The following is a 12,570-nucleotide window of genomic DNA, read 5'->3' on the forward strand; positions in this document are numbered from 1 at the left end:
TACAAGAACGGCGTAAAAATTAAAGAGGGAGTCTTTATTATTTTTAATAAGTCCTATTAATGTACACTGTAAATCTGAACTAGTGAAATCGTGTTTGCAGGTCCACGTGGATGTAGGGCACATTTGTGTCTGAACCACATTAATTTCTTGTGTTCATTTATTTGTTTTAAGTAGTTTATAACTGTGTTAACACAAGAATTATAGTTGTAACTAAATACTGTTTCCACAACTTAACTATTACAACTTAGGTTAATTGATTTCTATAGGCATATAAATCTACAATTGGCATCAAGAGCCTCTCACTAGATATACATAGTGTGTGATTTTGGGAATTTGATTTATTTGCCATTTATCTTCCATAGGAAATATGAATGCTCATATGGGAGGCGATTCAACGACTCGCCCACCACTGCTTACTGGAACCAATTACTCTTATTGGAAGACCAAGATGAAGATGTTCATCAAGTCAATGGATGAAGTGGCATGGCGCACAGTTCTGACTGGCTGGAAACGACCTGTTGCCACAGATGAAAAAGGAATTCAAACTGAGAAACATGAAAAAGAGTGGAGCAAAACTGAACAAATTGCCGCAAATATGAATTCCAAAGCATTGAATGCCATATTCAATGGAGCTCATGGGCTTGGTGAAACCTATTCCGAAGTCAAGCTTGTTCGTAAAGTGTTGAGATCAATGCCAGACCGATTCGCATACAAGGTCACAGCTATTGAGGAAGCAAGTTATGTAGACTCATTGCGACTGGAAGATCTTATCGGAAATTTGCAGACATTTGAGAACAAGTTGAATATCAGCAAGATGGATAATGAAAGAAAAATTGCTCTACAAACAGTCGCTGTGACAACTTCGTCAGTGCCCCCAGTTCCCATGACAACACTCAAAGTCAAGCTAACAAAATCCATGTCTCTAATAGCTAAAAACTTCGGAAAACTCGTGAATGGGAATGGACATCTTACAAGTTTTGAAAGAAAACCCAGAAGTCCTACAAACAAGCAAGAAGTCAGGAAGGGGATTCAATGTAGAGAATGTCGTGGCTATGGTCATATTCAAGCTGAATATGCAAACACTCTGAAGAAGCAAGGAAAATCACTTGCTACAACCTGGAGTGACAATAACTCTGAATCTGATGATTACAGTGAAGCGAGTGATGCTGAAACAAGTATTGACTTCTGTGATACATGCAGGGTTACTGATGTGACATGCACTGAGCCGTCACACCTTAGGAACACTGAAGTAACACGGAGTGATATCACATACACTAAGCCACCACACCTCAGGTATGCTACTCGTAATCTCGAGAATCATAGAAATCTAAACACAACTTTTTTGTCCACAAGAGAAGAAGATTCAGAGGATGATGAAGAATGCTCCATTGAGAAGATTCAACAGCAACTGAACGATCTTCTAAAGCAATGTCATGAGGTTGGTGATGAAAACAGGTGTTTAAAGGAGAAAGTGAAGGAACTGGGAGAGGAGAATGAAGCAGTTAAAGTCAAACTGAAGGCCAGAATCGATGAGCTCGAATTAGAAAATGAGGTACTGGAGGTAAAACAAGATTTTGCCCTAAAGGATATTGACAATCTAAAAGAATTGCTGAGACATTTGCAAAACTACGATTGCAATAAAGCAAGGCAGATCAGGAGAAATCCTGCTCCAAAGAAAAATGTTGAACCCTACCTCAAGCGTGACAACACCCTAGTTGCAACAACGTTAGAGGCATCAGTCAGTAAGTTAAATTGCACTGCGATTCTTCCTTCAAACAGGTTAGAAGAAATTTTAAATGCTCATCCCTCAAATCCTGATAAACTTGGTCTTGGCTATATTGGGAGTAAGTTCGATGGTAAACCTAATCCGAATCGAAAAATTAATTTTGTGAATAATATTGTCAAACCTACTCCACAACATGTTGCCTCACAGTCTTATACAAAAAAGTTGGTGCCAACTTGTCATTTCTGTCACAAAGTAGGACATGTTAGGCCAAAATGCTTTAAAAGATGGAAATTGATTAATAAGAGTTTAACATATCAATCATCCAATTCCGCTGTATGGAATCACAATTCCCAAAGAAGATACTCTGAAAATAAATGGATGAATAAGTATAATGCAAACTACTTTCCTGCTATTCTTTCTTTAAAAACATGTACTACTAACTCTTGGTATTTTGATAGTGGTTGCTCCAAGCATATGACATGTGTACCTAATTACTTATAGAACCTGCATAATGTGTCCGGTGGACAAGTTACTCTTGGTGATGGAAACAAGGCCTTTGTGAAAAGAGAAGGTTGTGTGAAAAGTGTTCCCCAACTAAACTCCAGTACACCAGATTTATGTGGCGACTTTCTAATGTGGAAACAAATTGAGAGCATTGGAAGAGAAATACCAGAAGACAAAATCACAGAAGTATCAGTTCCGACATATGATGACACCACTGGTAAAGAAGGGAACAGTGATGTTGACTGGACAGGAGATGTGGATGACAGAAAAAACACTATAGAAGATTGTTTCTACATGGGTAACAATTTGGTATCTTGGTACAGTAAGAAACAAAATTCAATTTCCTTATCTAGTGCTGCGTCTGAATACATAGCTGCAGGTAGATGTTGCACTCAACTCCTTTGGATGCAACATATGTTAAATGTCTATCTATGGCTTTCGTGAAAAAGAGTTGCATGTCTTTTGTGATAATGAGAGTGCCATAAATATTTCAAAAATTCATGTTCAGCACTCTAGGACAAAACATAGAGATATTCGTCTTCATTTCATGAGGAACTTAGTAGAACAGAAACGTGTGGCCATAGACTATGTGTCCACAGACAATTAGTTGGTTGATATTTTCACAAAACCCCTGGATTTCCTTAGATTTGATTCCTTGCGTAAAGCGCTTGGAATTTGCAATGTGCAAAATTAAGCTATAAAAATGATAGTGCAATCATCTTTTTATTTTGTCCGGATTGCACTTGATCTACTAATCGGACATATTATGTGTCACATTCTTATGTGATAACATCGCACAGCTTATATTAATCCTTGTTTTGCTTGGAATAGTAGTGATGGAGGTATCATTTTGACTAAATGTGGTTTGCTAGTTTTTGTGGATTAACCTTTTGTTTCCGCGGTAAGTTCCGATAGAAGTGTGTTGCCCCCTCTATCGGGAGTGATCAATGCATATGGCCTCATTCATCTCAAAGATCATACTCCTATAGGAAGAATTATGCCATTTGCATATGCATTCCCGACTTCTTATTAAAAGCTATGTGAATTCTTAAGAAGGTTGCCCTCCTAATATTTGGTTGAACTTCATGTCAACAAATCACAAAAAAAAAAAAAAAATGAATCTATGGATTTTTGCCAAAAAAAAAAGGGGTGTGATTTTTTGGATGTTGTTCAGGTATGTATTAGTGAAATTCTTCTTGAAGTTCACGATCGAATTGTTGTGCTAATCGCATATGCATTCATAACCCCATTAAAATACGTAATTTATGATTTCTTGAGTATGGTCATGGGGCTCTAGGTATATCGTGCATTCAAGAGCATGTTGGTGGCATTCTATCGTGTCTTGCTCAGTTCTTTTGGTTAGTCCTTGAAAACAAGGCACTCTACATTTTTGCTCTTGTGACCTCCTTGGTTTTCTTTCCTTGTAAAACTTGGGTTCTACATACTGCTGCAATATCCCTATATATATATATATATATATATATATATATATATATATATATATATATATATATATATATATATATATATATATATATATATACTTCATTTTTTTACATCTCTGGAAATCTAGGGTTTCTGAGCTTATTGTGGCCTCTGGCTGACTGTTGACACATGGCTGTCTTGATACGTGATATGTTCGAATCTCTGAAGAAGCGTGTGGGAATATACTTCTGTTTTATCATGATGTTTGTGGGATCTGTTATCATCCTATCTTTAGGGCTTCTAGGATTTCTCAATATTTCTTATACTCGACCTCTCTCTCTCCAATATCTCTCTATGTTTTTCGAAAGCTACTCGTCTCTTCTCTTTTCTGTGCTCCACTGATTTACTATGAAAAGAGACAAATCGGTCGAGGGGTCTGAAATGAGGAAGCACAAACAACTGTGCATCGCCGTCCGACAAGAAGTCTGGAAAAACGTCAAGGTCTGTAACGACAATAGTGGTCTATGTAGTTCCCATCTCTCTCGTGGCCACAATTCGGAGCCCATACTCACACATCGCAGTCACCAGCCCCAAGCTCCAAATAAGGTGTTGTCTCTGATCCGGTGGACAATATTCTGGTTGAAAGTGATCATTCCATGTCTAAGGCAGAAGACGTCGGTGGTGAAGACCATGTCGCAATTGAAGAAGCTATTTTCAGCGCCCATGTGCAGCTTCGCCGGCCTCAAAGGAAGTTTGAGAGCAATTATGGTCTTGAGGATGAGTCATACGCTTCGAGTGGCCACCAATCTCTTTCTGAGCAGACTTATGCTACCTTTACTGCCGTACATCCAACTAGATCTGAGACCTGAGTCATCAGAATCTTCACGGAATCCTAACTTTCTATTGATTCTCCGTTGTTGGGTCTCGCGGTTACTTGCGAAGGGAAATTTTTCAATGTGGCTCCTGATTTGAATAAAGATTTTTACCGGTGTAAGAATCAAATCACTGTTAAGCCCTTTGTGTCAATGACACCATAGCCGTGTGATTAATGTATGTTGGGTTTCTCTGAAGCGTCACTCATGCTATTTTTATCAACATTGGGAAGTACCTATTTGCTCAAAATTGAGCTCTTGCTAACTCTCGCAGAAAAAGTTGGAGTGATGCCTACATTTTCCCTTGTTGATCTAACATTCCTTGTCACCACATTTATTAGAGGTTGCTCTCAAGGCGAAGAAGAGTTCACTTTATGAATCTGTTCCCATGACATCTGATTGCTCCTGAAATTGGTTGTATCAACGAGGATTTCACAAAAATTCACGTGAACATTCCATCTGTTCTCCCAGCCATACATGAACAATTTGCAACTTTGGCACAGTCTGGTCAGAAAGGGGGAGTAGCAACAACTCCAGATTCTCCAGCAAAAACTGCCATACACAAGGGAGAAACTTCAATGAGGAAGTAGCAGTCCACAACAGCAAGGCAAAGCATCCAGCAGTTCTCATGATAATGATCTGCTCTCCGACTATGATTATTAAGGGAAGTTTCCTTGATAACCTTTTTGTTGTCCTTTTTGAACTGCTTAAATGTATGTCTTATTTAGGACTGTTATGGTTATGATTACTCTCCTGTCTTTTGGATATAACCTTAGTTATCTTTATTTTGTGCATTGGGCTTTTTTTGGATAACTTTGTGTTGCAGGAAATTTCTCTGTTACAACATCTATGTGTTGCAACTTGTATTGTGCTAACAGTATATGATGCAGGGGGAGTTAATCATTTCTGAAGGGGGAGAAAATCTTATCTGCATGGGGAGTTCTTGTTAAACATGGATTCTGACCAATCTATGCCAAATGGGGAGATTGTTGGCGCGAGATTTCCGACTATTGAAGATTAAGGAAATCCACCGAGTTTTTGGAATTAAAAGATTGGCAAAGATTTGTTTTCCATGTTTATTTTGGAATTTATTAGAGTCATATTCTTATAATACTTCTATTAGGACTTAGATTTATTTCCATGTATTTTATTCTAGTTAGGTATCTTTTGTACTTATCTAGAATAGAAGTAGAAATCAACTAGGATTCTATTACCTAGTTAAATAGATTTCTTGGGGTTCAAGTTAGGTCTTAGGGCTTATTTTCGTGGCTATATAAGCCTCCAAGACATACAAGAACCGTGGGCATTTTTTTGGGAGAAAAACCACTTCATAGCATCGAAGCTTTGCCAAGGCGTTCTGCGGAGCAAGACTGTGCCATCGTTGCATTGTGCCAACATATATAGATTTGTTGTATAGATCTCAAGGGAGATCAGCTGCGTTTTCTGAAGGGAGTTCAGGCTTGAAGAAAGTTCAAGGCACGCGGAGTGGAGCTGCTGTAGAGAGAGATACGGAGTTCGAGTTGTGTACAAGAACGACGTAAAAATTAAAGAGGGAGTCTTTATTATTTTTAATAAGTCCTATTAATGTACACTGTGAATCTGAACTAGTAAAATCGTGTTTGCAGGTCCACGTGGATGTAGGGCACATTTGTGTCTGAACCACGTTAATTTCTTGTGTTCATTTATTTGCTTTAAGTAGTTTATAACTGTGTTAACACAAGAATTATAGTTGTAACTGAATATTGTTTCCACAACTTAACTGTTACAACTTAGGTTAATTGATTTCTATAGGCATATAAATCTACAGGTACGAACCGAAATTTCGATACGCCAACATTTCAAACCGCTTACCGAACTGAATATATGATTTGGTTTGGTAAATAACCGAATTACATAAATTATATGTAAAAATATTTCAAAAGAGGGAATGGCTGCAATTACCCAAACAAGGGGTTTTTTTCGTTGCTCCGAAACCCCATACTATTAAGGACACAATTTATATTCTCGCCCCGAAAGCGGTAAGTAATATCCTTTAAAATCAGGACAAAGGCTAATTTACCAATTAGCTAATTATTATAAGACGAAAACACCCTTCCTCTCTGTTTTATTGTTTCATTCTAAAATATCATCTAGAACCTCTTAAATGAATATTATTTGTAAAGAATTCTAAGTAAGTTCTCTTCTAGAACTTTTTGAACAACATATTTATTTTTGTTTGAATATTTTAGAATGAACAGTTTTCTTTGTAGGTTATTTTTCTTGATTATATAACTAATCTAAGCTCTTCTTTAAGATGCATATATTACTATTTAAACACTCTCATTTAGAATTCTTTTTATTTTGATATTAAAAAGAAAAAAAATTCTCAGCATTGGAAGCTCTGCATTTTCATTACTGAGCAAATAATCGAGGAGAGGTTAGCAAAGAATCGAGGAGAGGTCATGACGTTTCTGAGAATGACCGCCAAAATTACATAACGCCCACGCATCCAATTTACGAACATAATCACTGAGTGAAACAAAAAGCTTAACAAATTTAGGATTAATTTGTATATAACATGCTTCCTTGGGTGCTATTGAAATCACGATTACGAATTTAATAGTGGTTTATTGTTCTGTATATTGTAAATTACGAATTTCACAAGGCCTATGGAGTCTGAATCGGTTGGTTCGAATGCGATGTCCGTTGATGAAGACGTTGAGGTGATTGACCAGGGCCTTCCCCCAATTGATGCCCCGTTGCGGTCAACCGGAACCTCTTTGGAATCAGCAACAGGTCCCTCTGCCTAATCCCAAAACAAGATCCTCCGGTGAATAACCCCATGAAAACGCGATTCAAGAAATCGTTGCCCGTCTAGTCAACATGCAAGAGATGCTTCAAGCCCTTGCCATTTCAAATGAAGCAATAATTTCTGAACAACGTCATTTCGAGTCTGACCTCTTGAATGTGCTTTTCAACTGTGTAAATCATTTGAACGAACTTGTTGGCAATTTGAATGGTGATTAAATACGTTTTGGGACTGTAGTTGCAAGGCTGGAAGAATAGGTGATGGCTCTGCTGGACACTTTAACCGCTGAAGTTGGAGCTCAAAGCAAGAAGCTGGATATGATTTTGGAAGCACTCGTGAAAGATAAATAGGTATATCTATCTCCATTTTTCATGTTATTTATACAATTCATTTTATTCGCAATTTATTTTATCATCTTTTTATGTGTTATTTAAAGAATTCGGTTTATTCGCAATTTATCTTTTTCAATAATAAATTCTTGATAAAGTAACTTATCTTGTTCTCAACATTGCGTTGTTGAAAAGTAGCGCAATCTACAAGTTTAGATGTTCTGTGATGCCCTTGTTCTGATTCTAATGTCTAAGTTGTTTAGTGATACACAATAAAACTGTGTGGCTTAAACGTGTGAGATATTAATTTGGCAGTGTAGGTGTCGAATATTACAATTGTCTCTACTTTCATCCTTGTACTATTTTTGTTGTCTTTTTTGTTTTCCCTGAAATATTTTTACTGATACATTATCAAATTCTGGTACATTACTTTGGTGGCCTATGAGTAGAGATTTACAAATGCCTGTATTTTCATAATTGTATTGTATTTTTTTACTTTTTTGACTTGTTCTTATTGTGAATTGCAGGTCCGTTTCTTTGGATCAGATGACCGGAATGATCTCGAAGCATGCATTCAATTTTTGGCTGAATGGGATCATGCATATTTTTAGATACAATGCATATATTCAGTTCAATATAGACTTGGCTAAGTTTCTGCGAATTCGGATTCTGAATTGTGAGATGTTTGTTGTTCAGGATTTATATCACAAATCTTGTTTGTAGGTTTTTGAATTGTTGTGCTTCTGGATCTTCGTTTGGTGCGTATTGTTTTTTCCTCTCAACTACACCGTAACCAAGTTTGATTTGGGAAACTCTTTTGTTGAGCTTCTGCGTATTGTTATGTTTTTTTCTCTCAACTACACCGTAACCATGTTTGATTAGGGAAACTCTTTTGTTGAGATTCTACGTATTTTTACATTGGGGTAAAACTTGAATAATTGTTCGACAGTTTGTGGTATTACTGGTGATGGAGAACCAATTGAACTTACCTACAAATATGCCCATTGTGGTAAAACAAGAGTTTCCCAAACCAAACACTAACAGATTTATTCTATACTTGATAAGTACCCATACGCAATGGGAGATTGATACCATTTTCTATGAGTCAACGTGTTCATCCTTATTTATCATTAGAAGGACCTATTCATAAAAAAATTCTTTTATTTATTTTGTCTTTCTTTCTGAATTTTTCTAATCTATGCATAAAATAAATATGATAGAGCCAATATTATTATTCCATTATTCTAAAGACAATAAAACCATATTGTTACGTTTCCACATCACAGTGAAATATAGTATTTAGTTAAAATAGTAAAGTTAAATTAGACAGGGTAAAACACTCAAAATTCACATTGGGGTGTGTGAGTTAGAGAGATTTTACTTTACTATTCCGATAATTAAAATAAAAAATTCCACATACCCTGTTGAGAGAGATATTTACAAAAAAATCGCAAAACTTAGAAAAAAGAAAGAAAAAAAGAAACACTATTCAAGTGGATTAGGATTTTGTTAGTCGATTTACAAGGAAAGTCATCTAAGGTTGGAAAATAGGAGATGATATTTTTTTAATAATAATAATAATAATTAATTTAAAAAATTTACAAACATGTTATTAGAGTTTCTTAAGTTGTTGTCTCCTACTTTTATATATAAAGATATATAAAGATTATAGATCAAGATGAATGTATCATAGGCTCATAGCAATTAATGAATTGAAATATTTAGTTTTAAAAACATTAATAAAATCAACCGATGAAATGAAATTTACGAAATATATTTGTATTTTATTAAACTGTTGAAGGGTTCAGCAGGCTAATTTTTACAATTTTGTACCAAATTTGATGTTAGAAATAAATAAATTTTCTATAGATATTTAATTGAGTACCTAAAGAAAACAAATATTATTGTATTGCACCTAAAGAAAACAGAGAACCCTAATTTCGTTACTGGAAAAAGACTATCGAAATATGCGACTTCACTCTAATTCTTATTCGAATAGGAATTTGATTATTCGAAATAGATATATAAATAAATGGGACTTTGCTTATAAATAAAGAGAAAATAAAAGAAAGGAATTTGAATTTTGGTCAAAGATTTTTAAGACATACAATCGAGATATAATTATGTTTCTTTATAATATGGTATGTTTTAAATATTCTTTTTCCTTTTTTTGTTCATGATTTCTTCTGCCGGAAGATAATTGAATAAGGTGAGTCTATATATATATGATTGTTCTTGTAACCAATTTCTTTAGTCTTGTGTTTGTGTTTATACAATCTGGGTATCCACGAAAAAAATAAATCGACGAGAGAAAGAAATAATATTGTCTGAAAAAGAAATAATGTTGTCTGACGAGCAGCGTCGAGAAATCAAGTACGCACTCGAATATGCCATGCTGGCGGCACTTAACCGGCTGCCGCCGCCAGCACCACCGCCACCCACAAAGGCTGAAGTAGACAAAAAGTGGCTAGACGTTAAGCACAACATTGTATCCCCGATTCCGGTCCCGCCTGATTGGAAGCCTGTTCTTGAACTACCGCAATATATGTTAGAGACTATGTCTTTTCTACAACTAAAGATGAAGATTTCGGAGCTGCAGATTCTAATCACTCACGACTTGAGAGCTTATCTTAAAAACACCTACCTCGTTAAGGCCAATGACTACTTAACTATAGCTGGTTGCCACCTCATCAGGGCCCGCACAGACCAATTGGTGGCTTCTCTCGCCGGAAAACGTAAACCTAGCGATGATTGTATTTAAGTTATTATCGTATTTTTTTACTATTATTATTATTATTATTATGTGCGGTGGCTTATTTGATTTCTTGAAAGTATTTGATGCATATTTAGTTTTTGGTTAATTAGGTTACGGTTTAAACAAAGACGTAGTAATAAAGCACTCGTGTAGTCGAAACAATCAACACTACTGTTTTGAATTTTATAAGCTTCAGAGATTTATGCTCTAATCAAGTTGCACTTGCAGCCATATATATATATTATGTCGAATCCTCTACGAGCTACAGCATAGTGTCGAAAATCATAGATTTTAATTATTGAGAACGGTGCACATCTATAGTATTAAAATATATAGACTTTCGTATAAATGTGAATCTGCAGACGAGAGCAGTCCAAAAGCACGTAATATGTTGCAGTGATAATTTCAGCAGTGCCCCAAAGTAGACGAGAACCGCATATAAATAAACTGTATATGTTGTTGAGAAAGCCGGATCTACAAAATATCCGGCACGTAGAGAGAGCCGGACCTACAAAATATTAATAGAATAAGGTCTAAGCTAGTCTCGTGCAAATCGATACAAAAATTAATCTTGGAGGTGTTAAGAACCTCAAGTCATTGTTTATGGAAAATAGCATGAACTAACCACTGAATTCTTCAAAACTTCTATCCGGCTTCGCTGAAGATTAAAGCAATTCAAGTAAAAAATACGACGAGTGTGAAAAAGGTTGTTTAAATACATCAACTCGACTCTAGATAAACGCTGTCATCTAAGAGATAGTTAAAGAACAAATTAGAGGACCTTCTGTTCAACTCCATGATCCGAAAACGACTACATGGGTTATCAGTTGGGCCCGGGTGTATATTGAAAAAAACGATCCTCGCGATTCCTTATTACATTTCGGGTATTTTCATGCCAGAAATATACGTTCAAGCATATCATATATTGCTAAATCAGAGCCGGGTTGTAGATTCCTAACTATTACTTTAACTACCCAAAGTACAGGTTTGAACAGTTTAATCCAAAATAAATAAAATCCAGTCAAATGATTCAAATCTAAAACAGTCTAAAAACATAACAAGCTGATAATATAGTTTAACATTGAACACATTATAGCATGAATTAAGAATGAAATTTAGATGATCCGAAATGTAGGTGTAAAAAGCTATCAGGCAAACACCTCTCTCTCTCTCTATAGATTCTCTCTCTCTCTTTCTCTCTCTAGACTCTCTCAAAAAATCAGGATAAAAACAAATTTTCTCTAATTTGAGAAAAAACATTAATAAATTAGGGACTAAATTCAGGCACCTGAAAACTAATTTTGTGGTAGCGGGGCAATGTAAGACAAACAATCAGTGGTGTAGATCAACTCTTCCTAGAACCACTAAATTGACACCAGTGACCGCCGGTTTCATTTGGTTGACCGGGGGCGCCGGCGGTGGATTCCGCCGGCCTGGGAAAAAGTGCGCAACGTGTTTTGATGTTTTAATTAAGAATATCTTTTCAAAATTGAAATGCTGTACCTCATTGTTCTTCTTCCCATCTCCTGCAAAAATGAACGACAGAGAGAGAATTGTGAGAGGAGTGAAATGTGAGGTGACTTGACAATTTTGCCCCTCCTCTAAATAATAGAGCATGAGGACCATCCTACAACATTCTTTTTAGTTATGGGGATAAAGTGCAAAACTCATTAAAGTTCGGAGGGGCAAATTAACATTAATACGCACACTTACTATATAAAATGGGATTGGAGATCTGCTATGCTCAACGGACACTTTTAGAAAGTGAAGAATCCTCGTATCAGACACCTGGACATGCTAGGACACGGCTCGAACACCCGTGTTAGCATGTGTCGTAATATTACTAAAGTAGGACACTCGTATCGAGCAGTGTCTGCAATTTTAAAAAAGTTGAAACACGGTTCTTATATTTTAAGAGATAGCCCTTATAAACAAAAATACACATTTTATTTTCTCCGTAATTCACATTTTGTCTGTTTTCTTTGAGAGTTCACCCAAAAGTCCAAAACTCTAGCCGACCGACCAAGAACACGAGCAGCAAGGGCGAGCGGTTCTCTTATGCAATTTGGCGACTTATAAATATTTTTTACAATATATAAATGTACCCCTATATTTTTATAATTTATAAATATACCCCTATATTTTTTATATTTACACGTATCCCCTATGTG

Source organism: Erythranthe guttata, chromosome 12 (genome assembly GCF_056151865.1).
Source record: "Erythranthe guttata isolate IM_541 chromosome 12, IM_541, whole genome shotgun sequence".
Lineage (NCBI taxonomy): Eukaryota > Viridiplantae > Streptophyta > Magnoliopsida > Lamiales > Phrymaceae > Erythranthe > Erythranthe guttata.